This window comes from Medicago truncatula, chromosome 4 (genome assembly GCF_003473485.1).
Source record: "Medicago truncatula cultivar Jemalong A17 chromosome 4, MtrunA17r5.0-ANR, whole genome shotgun sequence".
NCBI classification, from domain to species: Eukaryota; Viridiplantae; Streptophyta; class Magnoliopsida; order Fabales; family Fabaceae; genus Medicago; species Medicago truncatula.
The window spans coordinates 49,069,900-49,085,195 of record NC_053045.1 but is presented as its reverse complement, the minus strand read 5'-3'; positions in this window follow the sequence as shown (position 1 = coordinate 49,085,195).

The window sequence follows — 15,296 nt, the reverse complement described above, 5'->3', positions numbered from 1 at the left end:
TTCTCAGAACTCTACTGTCTTCAACAATATTATCCACACTAGACAAAGGCGGTATTGGAACCTCACGACCCTCTTCAATCATGGTGGCATTGTATTTGTATGGAATGGCTTTTTCAGAAGCATATGGCAGTGGGCCTGGTAAGCAGATCACCAGAGGGGTGATAGTTGACTTTCGACTGTCGTAAAATACCTCCAAAGGTCCTTCGGGAGTTATTACACACACATCATCGCACTTCCTTTCGATCACAAGCTCTCCTCGGTCTAGAAGCCCTTGAATATCATTTCTTACTTTCTGACATCCTCCGGAGTTCATAAGGCATATTTCACAGAGGTCATGATCATGCTCAAAAAGGTCGGCTTTGCATAACTTGGCATGTAGCGGGACCAAAGGTGTTCTGATATGTTGCACATTCAGAATGGGACGAGTCTTTTGACAATTTTCGATCATGTTGACTGTTGCGGCACCATGATTCGGCAATGGGTTTGTTTGAACATTTGGCGCCGAGTCTGTGAAAGTTATTTTTCCATCATTAATCAACCTCTGCACTGTGCTTTTAAAGGCATAACAAGTTTCAATGTTATGGCCACGGCCCCTTCATGGAAGTCACAAGTTTGGTCAAGTCTATACCAAGATGGTAGTTTTTCTGGGATAGGAGGAGCTGTTCTGGTTTGGACAAGGTTTTTCTTGAGTAAGCCGGGAAGTAATTCTGCATAGGTGACTGGTATTGGGTTAATCGGCATTCTTGGTGGTCGAGGTTGTTGTGGGCGTTGTTGATAAGGTTGTTGTTGGAAATTTTGTTGAGGGTATTGTTGGTATGGGTATTGTTGGTATGGTTGTTGTTGGAAATTTTGTTGAGGGAAATTTTGTTGTTGAGTATTTTGTGGTGAAGGATTTTGTGGGAGTTGAGGATATTGTGGTATTTGAGGATATTGTGGTACTTGAGGATATTGTGGTACTTGAGGATATTGTGGTATTTGAGGATGGTTATTTGTTTGTTGAAAAGGGTGAGAGGTAGGTGTGATGGCAGCAATGTGTTGATAGGCTGGATAAGTTTGTTGAGGCCCTCCATGAGTCACCATACCGACTTCTTGTTCTTTCTTCCTCGGGAAATGGTTCCCAGTCTTCTTGGTCCCACTGGCAGGAGTTGTATTCTTTACTAAGCGTCCTTCTCGGACTCCTTCTTCTAACTGTACTCCCATACCAACCATTTCCGCGAAGCTCTTTGGTGTACTCCCGACCATCTTTTTGTAATAAAAATGATTTAGAGTTTTTAGGAAGAGCTTGGTCATCTCTTTCTCCTCAATGCGTGGGCTGACTTGGGCAGCGGTGTCTCTCCACCGTTGGGCGTATTCTTTGAACGTTTCTTTATCTCCCTGAGTCATGGCTTGGAGGTCACTTCGGTCCGGAGTCATGTCTACATTGTAACTGTACTGTTCCACAAAAGCTTCACAAAGGTCACGGAAAGTTTGAACCCTTGTTTTGTCTAGGTTTGTGTACCACTTTGAAGCAGGGCCAGTCAAACTTTCTTGGAAATAGTAGATAAGAATCTGATCATCTTGGGCATACGCAGGCATCCTTCTTACATACATTTTTAGATGTTCCTCAGGACAAGAACTCCCTTTGTATTTCTCGAAATCTGGAATCTTGAATTTGTGAGGTACCTGCACGCTTGGTACCAAGCAGAGATCGTACGCAGTCTTCCCGAATTTCCCTTTTTCATGGAGAGCTTTCATGTCTCGGCGTAGTTCATCATACTTCTCTCGTAGGTCGCTTACCTCCTCGTAAGCCTCTGCATTCCCTGAATGAAAGATAGGCTCTTCAGTTTGCGGAATTGTATGCATCACAGGTGCTGAGTAGGTCATGGTGGCGGGAGTGGCCCTCATGGCAGGTAGGGGTACTTGAGCCGTGTACTGGTGAGTGGGCATCTGAGCTTCACAAGTGATAGGACGAAATATCTCCCCAGCAGTGAAAGGTGGAAACCAAGGCGTGGAACGTTGCGGAGCGGACAGCATTGGAGTGTCAGCACATAGTGTCCAAGAAGAAGATGCCTCGGCCTGAGTTCTGACAGGAGGAGGAGGTGGAGGTGCTTGTGATCGGGCCTGCGCTTCTGTTACGGCCTGAGCTTGAGTTTGAGCTTGTGCCAATGCTTGCGCTTGTGCTTGAATCTGTGCTTGAGCTTGAGTCTGAGCTTCCGCCATTGTTTTTATTAATTCAGCCATCTCGTCCATCCTAGTCTGCATGGCTGTCATTTCTTCACGAAGTACCCGATTTTCTTGCTCAAGGTAATCCATCTTCTTCTTTACTTTCGCTCGAGTGTAGTGAGTACGGGTTGACTTGTAGATGATACGTGGGGCCACCGTATGAAACGAGTTGACCCTTTTTCTGGAAAAGGAAGTTTGTGTGAGACTTTGATTTGAGACTATGAAATGCAGGATGATGCATGATTGTTTATGCAAAAATGGACGTATATTTTTTTTATCGAAGGACTTATGAAAGTATTTTTGTAAATATCATAGTTGAGAGTTCCATTTGAATAATTTACATATTACGAGATAATTCCCTTTCTAAACAACGAAGCCAAGGGATAGACTTTGCAAATAAATAAGATAAATATCTAACTTAAAGCTAAAAACAAAAATAAAAGAAAGACTGGGAACTCTCAAACTCTTTGAAGTAGACTATTCATCAGAATCTGAATGTGCATCTTTGAAGAACTCCCAACGCTCTCCTGCGCTGATAAATTGTGATAGCCTTGTGCTCTGAGCTCGGATCTGAACATTCTTTTTTACTATTTGCCGTCTCAGCTTGTGAACCTCATGCTCTTGTTGTTCTATCTCACCACTCATAGTTTCCATTTTGAGCATAGCTTCATCATACTTCCTCTTCCAAGTAGCACCCACACATTCCGATTGGGCCAACCTCTCTTGACATTCCTCCACAGTTGCGGGGGCCAAGGGTAAAGCCGGCGCTGGGGTTGTTGAAGATAGGTACCTCGGCAAATGATATGGTAAGACCAGATCGGAAGCTCTATTGATGACCCATTGAGTGTAAGACCCCTGTAAAGAGTCTGATCTCCTCGCCAATTGGCTTCTATTGAGTGTGCGAATGGCATGCCATGCTTGGACAAATCTCCCTCTTTTGTTTGAGGGATCTTCATGGTTAAAGTAGAATTCACCCTGTAGGTAGATGTTATCTGGCTTAGCTTCCATTGGACATCCGAACTGACGTTTGGCAAGGATAGGATTGTAGCTGATTCCTCCTTGCGTACCGAGAAGGGGTACATTTGAGTATTCTCCACAACTGGCAATGATGTTCGTGAAGTTATAAGTAGCACGGTACCAAGTTATGTCGGATGGGGTAAGGGACATGATTCTTTTGGGCCAGGAGAGATTTTCTGGGTTGGCTTGAAAGGAGTGGGTCTGAGGTAAGTGAGAGGTAAACCATTTGTATAGTAAGGGTGCGCAACCAAGGATAGCTCCACGACCTACCTGGGTTCGATCGTGAATGGAATGATATATATCAGCTAACAATGTGGGGACTGGGTTCTTTGTGAGGAAAATTTGAATGGCATGGATGTCAACATAGTTATCAATATTCGGGAACAATACTAGGCCATAGATGAGTAAAGCTAGGATAGAGTAAAAGGCCTCAACATTGTTTGTTTTGGAAAAATTGAAGGCTTGTTGGTAAAGAAATTTAGTAGGTAAGCTTGGGAGATTCCCTTTTAGGGTGAGTTTTTCTTTTATGAGGGAGGTTTTGAGATGGAGGGCATTTGCAATAGTGGCGGCTTTGGGAAAAGGTTCTAAACCAGTAAAAGGTACCCTATCAAGTACGGGTAGGCCAATTAAGTGAGAGTATTCTTCGAGGGTAGGCATAAGCTGGTAGTCAGGAAAAGTGAAACAGTGGTAAACAGGGTCATAGAACTGGACCAAGGTCTCCAAGCACCCCTTCTCGATATTTGTCCAGAGGACACCAAGCAATTTCCCATGACGATCACAAAAATTCTCCAAGCTAGTTACTTCAAATGCAAGCTTCTTTAAGTTCTCTAGATCCAATTTCCTGAATGTAAACTTCCTAGTATTTCTTCTTTCCATGCCTATGATATTTACAAAAACAAGTATAAGCCCTTCGATATTTTTTGATGAAAAAAGATAAAAATTATGAATGAATGCATGTATGCATGATTATGCGTAGGTTAAGCTCATCATGTTGGAGTTTAAAGGTAGTAACCCCCATTTGGTAAGGACTATGGTTTCATTTGTACCTGTATCACGGGTTCTATCCAGTTCCCAAAGTCATCAACTACCTCCGAATGTTATCAGGTTACAAGACTACTCTTGATCCAATAATATCCGTAGGAAAGTTTCATTTGAGTGTAGTATCGCGTATCAACTAATTCAAGACTACTCTTGATTAGCCACCGCACTACGTCCTAAAAAGGCTAAGATGGGTTAAGGGTAACTAAAGGTCCTCAATTTCGACGGTCACTTGAAAATACAATGCCAACACGACTACTCATGTCAACATAAAATTACTTCCAAGATCCCTCCATTGAGTGGGGTTGTACCACATGAACCTAAACACGAGACTTGACTCTCGGAAAGGCACTTTGGTTATACCACCGTCCTATCTTATGTTTCTCTCAAGCCCGGGTGTCGGGCTTTATCTCACCACTCATATTTAAAAAGAAAGGAAGAAAGAGAGAAGATAAAAGATATATACAAATTATTTCCATCTTTATTTTTTGTTTTTAAGCAAGTTATAGCATAGAGAATTAAATAAGGCCAAGTTAGGCTCAACCCTCTTAGGGGATCCCCAGTGAAGTCGCCATTTCTGTCGCGTCATTTTTTGGAGATCAAGGCTATTTGATTAGCTTTTGACTCACTAATTTATTTCACGACCGAACATTTAATTTTTAAGGAAAAGGGGAAAAAGTTCAAAACACCCCATATTGAAAAGATTTAGGGTTCGGGGGTTAGTTACATAAAGGGAAGGTATTAGCACCCTCTATGTCCGTAGTACTCTACGGGAACCTCTTGGTTTTATTTAATTTAATGTGCTATAACTTGCTTGCTTTTTGAAAAAAGAAGTTAATGTGATGATTAAAAGAAAAAGAAAGTGAGACCTAATTTATCTACATTTTTTATTGTTTGAAAGGACATGGCCCTCTGCCTACGTACCCGTGAAGGATCAAAACCTCGTAGTTCGGGGTAGAAATTGACGTTTGATTGGTTGTGTGTTTTTTATTAGTTTTGAAAAAGGTTTTAAAAATAAAAGCCAAGTGGCAAAATAAGCTTGTTTGTGTTTTTTAAAGAAAAAGGACTCAAAGATGATTAGATTGATTGAAGTTTGATTAAGAAAATAAAATAAAAAGGACGATCACTTGATTTAGGATCAAGGCTTATTATAAAAAATACTTTTTGTGATTTTTTTGGTTATTTGCATGTTTTTGTTGTTTTTGAATAATTGCTAAACTAACGGGGCATAAAGAATAAAAACGCGGCTACCCTAAGTTAGAAATATAAAATCTATGACTATTACATAAAAAACCTATTTACATTCTAAGGTCTGCAATAAAAATTAAAATGCTAAAAAATAAATAAACAAATACGAAAAGGAATAAGAAAAAAAATAAAAAAATGGTCCAAACACAAGGTGGGGTGCAGTAGTAAACAGGGGTATGCAGAAAGCAAAAAAGGAACTGGGCTTAAGGAAAACGAACCGGGTCGCGGGTCATGGGTCATGGGTTGACCCGTTTGGGGGATATATAAGGGCTGTTGGGCCCTTTTTCTTTCATTTTTCTTTTTCTTTCTCTCTCTTCCTCACCGGTCTCTCTCTTCTTCTCTGTTCTCTCTCTAGCTCTCTTCTTCTCCGGCGAAGGGGATGGGGGTTCCGGCGGTGGTTGGCCGGCCAGTGCGGCGGCGCCACCGCGCCGGAACCCTAACAGCTTTATTTTTTTAATTTTTTTTTGCTCTTTCTCTTCTACTTCTCTCCCTCTGCTCACTTCTAACCTTCAAATTCTCAAAACCTTTACCTAAACGTCTAGATCTAAAAAAGAAAGAGATTTATACCTTTTTGTTTCTTGTGGTTCCGGTTTTGTTATGGTGTTGGTTCGCGATTTCCTTTTGTGTGTGCGTTGCCGTGTTCTGTGTTCACGTTGAGTTGTGCGCGTGCGTGCTTGTGTTGCGCGCCTGTGCGTGTGTTTGTTGTGTTACCGTGCCGTGTTGCGATGCCGTGTGTGGGTGTTTGTGCGATGCCGTTGTTGTTGTTGCGGTTCTGCCGTGTTGCGATGCCGTGTGTGGGTGTTTGTGCGATGCCGTTGTTGTTGTTGCGGTTCTGCCGTGTTCTTCCTCTCTTTTTTCGTGTTTTTCCTTTGTTGTGCAGGTCTCTATTTATAGAGTGAGTTTGAAGCTTGAATTTGTTACTGATGAGCACAAAATCAGTGGCTTGTGGAGGAGAAAAAAGGAAATGCGTCTGTTTGTTACTGGATTTGTTTCAGAGGAAGCGTGAATTGGATTTGGATTGGGATGGAAAAGGAACAGAACGTGTATAAGGATTTGGACTATTTTGTTGGACTTATTTTGGACAATTTTGGGATTTTAATTAAAAAGAAAAAAAATTAAAAATAATAAAAGGATAATGTCTATATTTTTGGTTTTAAAAAGGAAAATTTAAAATGGGAATAAAAGAAATTTAATTTAAAATTAAAATTAGAGTTCTAAATTAAAAGATGGAAATAAATAATTAAAGACTGAGAGAAGAGGGCCCGATTCGGAACTTTATGAGGTATTTCAAAATACCTCCCTGCCGAATTTTTCACTGAAATGCGAGTCTGGTCCGAGTTCGGAGACGTGTGTCAGTGGGACCTTAGGTCAAAATTTGGGGTATGACAAAGTGGTATCAGAACTCTGATTCGGTTTAGCGGGGGAGCAAGGTTAAGAGCCTAATATCTGATCCACGTACACATTTTGAGAGACACACACTTCGGAGAAATATTGTTAGATTCAAGTGTGAGCGGTTAGTCCTATTTTAGAGAAAATTGTTGGATTCAAGTATGAGTGGTTAGTCCCCACATGAATATAAATGGACAAAATGTTGTATTTATGTATAAGAGAAATGACTCATAGACCTAAAGTCTTAGGATTTTGGATGGAGACGATGTGTCTCCCTCTGGTATCATCTTGGAGCATTGACTTGTCGTTTTTTTCAATGTTTTTTTTTTGAACAAATCAAAATGAGATTATATATAAACACGAGGCTTAATAGCAGTTTTGGCCCCCTATATTTTAAGAAGTTGTGATTTTGGTCCCCTAACTAAAATAATTTGATTTTGGCCCCTATGTTTTGCCCCCTTTGCACTTTTGGCTCCCTAGGCCAATTTTGACCAAGTCAATGCTGACGTGGCGCTACATGTGTAATTTTTTTAATTAAATTTTTTTTAAAAAAGTAATTTTTTTAAAAGTATTTTTTAATTAAAAAAAATATATATGAAAAAGTATTTTTTATTTTTTTAATAATTAAAAATTTTTTTTTAAAAAAAAATTACACATGTGGCGCCACATCAGCATTGACTTGGTCAAAATTGGTCTAGGGGGCCAAAAGTGCAAAGGGAGCAAAACATAGGGGGCCAAAATCGAATTATTTTAGTTAGGGGGCTAAAATCGGAACTTCTTGAAACATAGGGGGCCAAAACTGCTATTAAGCCTAAACACGATGAAGCCTCCCATACAAGGTGTGCAAAAGAGTAACACCGTCAACAAGTACAAGAATTTACAAGATCGTGGTGCCACCTAAAGAGAGCACCAACCGAGAAGCAAAATAAATTACATCATGACACCCATACAAGAGATGAGGTGTTTCCACCAATCGTGATAATTATAAGCAAATGTGACCTGTTTAGATTTCAACCATAAGAATGAATTTAATTTAACCTTTTCAATGAGAGAGTAAGGATTTGAAATCGTATTTTGGAAAACACGGTTGTTCCGTTCAAATCACCCAAATAGTTGCAAACCAAATAATTGTGAAGAACAAATGCTTAGATCTATTCATGCCACCCATCTTAGTGAACTGAGTAAATTGATGTCGAAGTTCACCAGAATGCACAAAATAAATACGAAGCCAGGTCAATACCTGAGACCAAAGCTCGCAACCAACATTGCAATGGAGAAACAAATGCGTAGCCGATTCAGATGAACCACACCCAGCTGGACAAGCCGTGTCAGACAAATAGAGAACACCTCGATGAGCCAAATTGTCTTTCGTTGAAATTCTATTGCGAAGAAGGCGCCACATCCAGAGAGACACCTTTGAAGGGATCTGTTTATACCAAACATCATCAACAAGAGTCCTATCCATCCTTTCACCGGATGAAGTAATATGACGTTAGGCACCTCGCACTGAGTAACCGTACACATGATCTAGTAACCACCACCAAGAGTCATGAACTGAATCCTGCAAAACAATGTTATTTAAAAGAGAAGAAGACTCCCTCACACTCTCCTCCTCTCACGCAAACAGACGGCGTCTCCACCCCCACGCCCCTTATCTTGCAAAGAACTTCATCAAAGGTTACCTTAAAGTTTGAACCTGCACGTGGTTTTTCTAATTTTTATTTATTTATAAATCTTATGCACGTCTCTACTCTCAAATATTGTGAAACTTCTTAGTTCTTCCATCAGTGTAAGTTTAACCATTCCCAGCAACCGAGTCCAGAAAGGTATCATTATTTGAAGGAAAAGCTGGTTTTAGATCAATAAACATGATCATATATTTGATTGCCAAATAGACTATTTCACATTATCTTGTTTTGTACTAGCATATATAATATAATATATGACCCTTGTGAATCATCATGATGTCAAGTTGGACAATGGTTTTCATCTAATTAGACCACCACTAATAAAATGAAGGATAATCCAATTGGTTCTAATTCTAAATCATGTATTTTTTTTAAAGAAATAACGGTAATTTATTGCTTGTAGAAAATATTTAATAGTGGAGAAATGTTTGACAGTTCATCTCTTCATATTCGTAAAAAAAAATATTTGTCAAAAAATTATGATATTTTTAAATTCACCTAAAATCAAATATATTTCAAAGTGATCATCACCTGTTCGAGTAGATATATGTGTACTACTGTGAAGCCCGGATACGAGATACGATACTGCATCGATACGGAAAAATTTCAAAAATCAAGATACAATACGGCTGGGATACGTTAATAAAAAATTTTATATAATTAAATGTATAATATAATTATAACCATTTTTTTAATATGCAAATATATTAACAAACACAAGAAACCAGACTCGTAGCACATAAACATAAATATAAATAATATTGACAATTAAGAGAGTGGTCATTAGTCAATTACATACGCAATATATACAAAAAGAGCACCATCAGTGCTATACATCAATGCTACACTATATCCAAAAGGAACTTGTTAGTGTTATACTATATCGATTCAAAAAAGAAGCACTATATCCAAAAAAGAACACATCAGTACTAAGAGTTAACACTAACAAGTAACTAACGTTTACATCTCCTCTCCTCCATTCCCATAATCAAGATACAAATCAGCTTCCAAATCCGGATCATCCAAAGACAACTCTGCTAACTCAATTCCAACACCATCAAGCGTTTCATGCGCATCTCCACTAATGTCCCACATTCTTGATTGTCCTTTCTTATATCCATCGTCTTTCCTTGACAAGAGTCGAAGATTAGTATGCACATAAACCAAATCTTCTACCCTTTTGGATCCATTTTGTTTCTTTTCAAAGAATGGATAAAAGAGAAAGTACTCCAATTTCTCTCACAACATAAGGAAGAACAATGTTGCACAAGAAACTTTAAACCCTAATTTCTCGACGGTGGCCAAAGTGGACGACAACCACTTTGGAAGAAAAAGTTGAAACCCTAATTTCTTAGAAAGGGAAAGATGCAATTGTTTGTGTGGTGTGGTGTGGGTCGTACTGACACTAAAGAAAGAGAAAAGAAATGTATATATATTATAGTAATATAATGTTTTTATTCTAATTTTTTTTTTAAAAAAAAAAAACAGAAATTAAAATAATATAAAAACCACAATTATCTGTGCGTATCGGAAAGTATCGGATAATAATTTTTTTTTAAAAATAAAATTTAATATTTGGATACTCTCCGAATACGTATCGGAAAGTATCGGACAGGTATCGATGCAGGATACGCAGGGGATACAGTACGTCATCCATTTTGAAGTATCGGGGCTTCACAGATGTACTACGTTACGGACAAATAAAACAACCAAAGCAACAGGAGGTTTAGTTTATTTATTTATCTTTGTTGAAGAAAACAAGAGGATTTAGCTTTGTGAGTGAGACTAGGGTACCATTTAATCCGGCTTTTTTTCAGCTTCTCTACATTTTTAAGGAGAAGTTAGGCCAAACACAATATCAATAAAGTACCTTCGAAAAGAAGTACTTTTTTAGAATGCATAAAATTGAATGGAATGAGCTTTAACCAAAAGTTGTTGAATATTACTTCAAAAAACTACTTCTCCGTAATTTATTTCACAAGCACCTCTCTTCAACTCACGCTGACAATCTTTTCTTTTATTTTTAAATATTATATTTCAATTTATTTATTTTTTTTCTTCCATTTAATTTTTTTAGGAGGAATTTTATTATCTTTTTATCACTTATATATTTAATTTAATATCGTTTAATTATCACAACGTCACAAATATTTTTATTCATGCTGTTATTGAATGACACCAAATATTTTTATTCCCTTTCTTCAACCTCACAAATACATACACACACATTAGCGTTTAGAGTAATATTTTATGTCCGTATGTCTGTTTTTTTGTTACGCTAATGCGTATAATTTTTTATAGTGTTGCGTAATGCGTATAACTATTTTTATAAAATTTTAATTTTAATTAAAAGTACAAGTATAGATATGCCTAAAAAAATTATACTTATATATATTTTACACATTTATATTGTAACAAACTATGCATATCTTTTTCTTATTAAAAGAACTAAACATATCTTTTTCAATGACACCAACAATGTAACAAATATAATATCATATAATATAAATTCTTATATTTTTAAATGACACAAAAAATATGGTATTCTTATAACAAAATTTGTTATACAGTATAATTGAAAAAGAAAAAACAAACTATTCTCTATATACACACACCATATACATATTATAGATATATTTTAAACAAGATGATTTATGTTTTTAATTTTCCAAATTACTTTGATTCATGTTACACAAAATAAACGTCATTGAGTAAATATAGAATCTGTAAAAAAAAATATCTTTTATATTTTAAACATTTTTTCCCTTAAAAAATATTTTAAACATTTTCTTTATTTATTATGTTAATTCATAATAAATTCAAAGTTTTGTCCTCGTGAGCTTAACTCAGTTGATATAGACAATTCATAAATATATGCAAGGTCGCGGGTTCGAACTCCGGACACCACCAAAAAAAATAATAAATTCAAAGTTTTGTATAATATTTTGCCAAACAACTTTTAACTTAAAAATAACTTTAGAACTAAAAAAAAATATAGAAACCAAACAACTTTGGTTTTTTCCTTAAAGTGCTTTATTTTAACTTTGTGTTAAAGTATATTTTAAACCAAAAAATTTTTTGGCTAAACGATACCTAGGTCCAGAGATATGTATCCAAGTATATAGATAAATAAACACTGAATCACACTTTCCATCTATTTATCTATCCACTTTACTACCACGATTGATCTTATATAGAAAAAGATATAAATATTAACATATAATGTGATCAATTATATTTTTGACAAATAAGACTAAAATTAGCTCCCTTTTCTTGACAAAAAAATAACCTATTTTTTAAATATTGTTTAATGTACCGTCGATGTAGTGTTGTTCTTTTTTTTTTTTTAAAAAAAAATTAGATGTGACTATTTTTAATTAATAATTTAAATTCCTATTGTAGTGGTGTTGCTCTTATTTGAAAGGATTTTTATTTTATTTTGGAGAAGCTAAAATGGAATTATATAACCAAACCAAAAAGCGATTCCCAAGCACAAGATGTGCCTAGGAAACCACTACAGAGTTACAGACCGTCCAGAAAACAAAAATTTAGTCAATGCCCAGACAAGCTAAGGGGCATGACCACCACCGCTGAGTGACATACATAAACATGGCATTCTTTGCCTTCAGCCACCCTAGAGATAAAAATTTGACATTATCTAACAGATGGGGAATCGGGGTTACAATATTATTGAATAGACGGTTGTTACATTCATTTCAGATACACAATAACCAAATAAGTTTCAAAATAATTTAAATGGGATAAAGTTGTAAGTATAAAATTTAAATAAAGGATAAAGTTGAAAGTGAAAAAACCACCTCAAAATCATGTACCAACTTTATATAGATATAGATATTCTCGTGTCAACTCATGCTGGAGAGTAATATATTTACAAATTAGACGAGGACAAGGAATACAGTTTAATTTTGGCAATTTTAAGGGTAGGAAAATGTTCCATATAAACTCATGCGTTTTCTCCAAAATTTCAAATTATTTTTTGCAATATATCGTAGAAATCTTTTTGTAAAAGTTTCTTTATTTTTTTAACAATGAATGAATTCAATATGAATTTTTAAGCTTACACCACTTAAAAACTCACATTTTGTTAAAAAATTCTAAATTTCGGTGCAATATATTTTTTTAATATTGTAAATATTTTTGAAAAATTTACTCTAACGTATGAAGGATAGATATGAGTTGATATAAATTTGATATCAAAAATCATGAGAGAAAACATTTGTGGGATCAAAATTTGCTGAAATTTATTAGAGAGACTAAAAATAAAATCTGAGACATTTACAACGATAAAAAGTTATTTAACTCATTAATATATACCACTCATTGTAAATAAAAGTTTATTTATAGCTTCTCATCCTCACGAATGAAATGATAATTCAATCGACGTTGACTCCACAAAAAATAAAATGATCATTACAATTTAAAACTCATTTTATATTTAATATTTATCATAGAAATACTTTATAACTCTAACTATCGCCAATAATAAGTATATGCATACTAGAATAAATCATCAATTTTTCTACCAAAAAAAGAAGAATAAATCATCAATTTGCTTTTAAATTATTGTTCTCTCCAATTAAGTTTTTTTATTCAACTCCAGTTTAGTCTTTAAACTAATACACACAGACACACACACACACACAATAAGTAGCATGTAAACTATTTTTAAATTTTCTTCTTAAAAAAAAACTATTTTTAAATTTTCAAGTTAGTCGCCCGGTTCTTTTAAGAGTAGGAAAGAGAGAATGATAGTTCAAGGACTATCTTGATCAATTAAAAATAATTTAAAACTATTTATTATAATTTTATAGTTTATAGACTAAATTGAAAAAGGGCAATGCTAAAGAGTTCCTGGGGCAATGGTTAAGCATTCAAAACAAGTAAATTTTCACAAAAAAGTAATGTAATTATTATTTAATCAAAAGTAAGACCTTATTTTTTCAAGACAAAATTTTTATTCATGAATTCCTTAACCAATGCCCCGGGGGCACTGGTTAACAAGACCCATTGAAAAAATATCGTTGATGGACGAATTGATAATATATTTTATTTATTATCAAGGTGGCTTTCGGTGCAATCGTTATTATACTTTTTTTTTTTTTTTTTTGAAAGCGTTATTATACTTTTCTACTCGGGAAAAGGAAAAGCACAAGATAACCTTCATTGACTTGTGTAAATAAAAATCTAACTGTTAACTACCATAACGGATTCCAGTTATCTTAATTACTTTTCATAAAGTTACTCTCTTGCAGTCCTATTGGCATAGAATCACAACCCACCCAAACTCAAGAAAAGCATCAATCATCATTATATGCTATAATACAATGAATTCAAGAGCAGCGTTATCTTATTACTAGACTTTCGATAATGCATATTTGAGTAATTGTGTAATAAAATTAAATTATTTTACATAGAAAGTGTGCGTTCATGTAAATCGTATCAAATCTAAATATTACAGGTGAAGAGTTGGATATAGATTCTAAGATGCTTGCAAGGATATCAATTTTCAATGCATTACCAGGGATTTGATTCAGTTAAAAACTAAATATTTATTATATCGGGTGCATTACCAAGAAGAAAATGAAGATATAGTTGTATAGATAATTGCAAAGTGTGTGAACATACTAAGTTGTTAGATTTTGTGTTGGATGACAGTTGCAAATACTTGAACAAGAAGAAAATGAAGATAATATGATGATGGTTGCACAAATAAATTCCAAAACTCGTGTGAAAAAATTAAGCTTTAGCTTTGATTCGCTTCTATCAATTTATGTTAATCGGATGCAAATGAATGGTGAATTCTCTTTAGAAAACTTTGGAATTTTTGATATGAATTGCACAACCATATCAAATGGATCGATCAATGATACAAATGAATGGTTAAATATAAAAATCATGTTCGTTCGTGTTGTTTCACAATTGCAAAAGAGGCGTTGAACCCATAGCCTCACCTTGTTGTCCAATTTAATCAAAGGCAAGCACAAACCACTAGGTAGAGCTGTCAAAACGGATGGCCCAGCCCTAACGGGCTTCGGACTTTATCGGGTCGGGCCAAAAAGTCCGGTTGAAAAACGGGCTTGAAATATACTACCCGAGCCCGGCCCTACACGGGCCGGCCCGTATTAAAAATTACATTTTTTTTATATAAAAAGTACTATAAAATACTCCTATAGATTTTTTATAAATAAATTTTTAATATGTTTAAATAATGTCTAGCACAAAAATAAATTGTAAACATTTTCTTCATACACTAGTCGTAAACTAAAACGGCGAGGAAAACAATTTTAAATAAATTAGATACGTTATGTTTATAGATAGATATTTACTTCCCTAAATAAAAAAGTTATAGATATTTATATATTTGATCTTTAAAATTATAAATAACGAAACGAGTAAATATAATTTTATATTACATTCATATGTGTTAATTTATTGAATTTTCACTTTTATTTTTTACTTGGATAATCAACTAAGTAAAGAATTATTTGAAAAATATATATAATTTATGGGATTTTTTTGTTATGCGGGCGAACGGGCTACCCGCGGCCCGTTCGGGCTAGCCCTAACGGGTACGGGGCTTTTTAGGGCCGGGTTAAAAAGCCCTATTAAAATTCGGGCTCAATATTTAAGGCTCAAGCCTTATAATTAATCGGGCTAAACGGATCGGCCCGACCCGTTTTGACAGCTCTACCA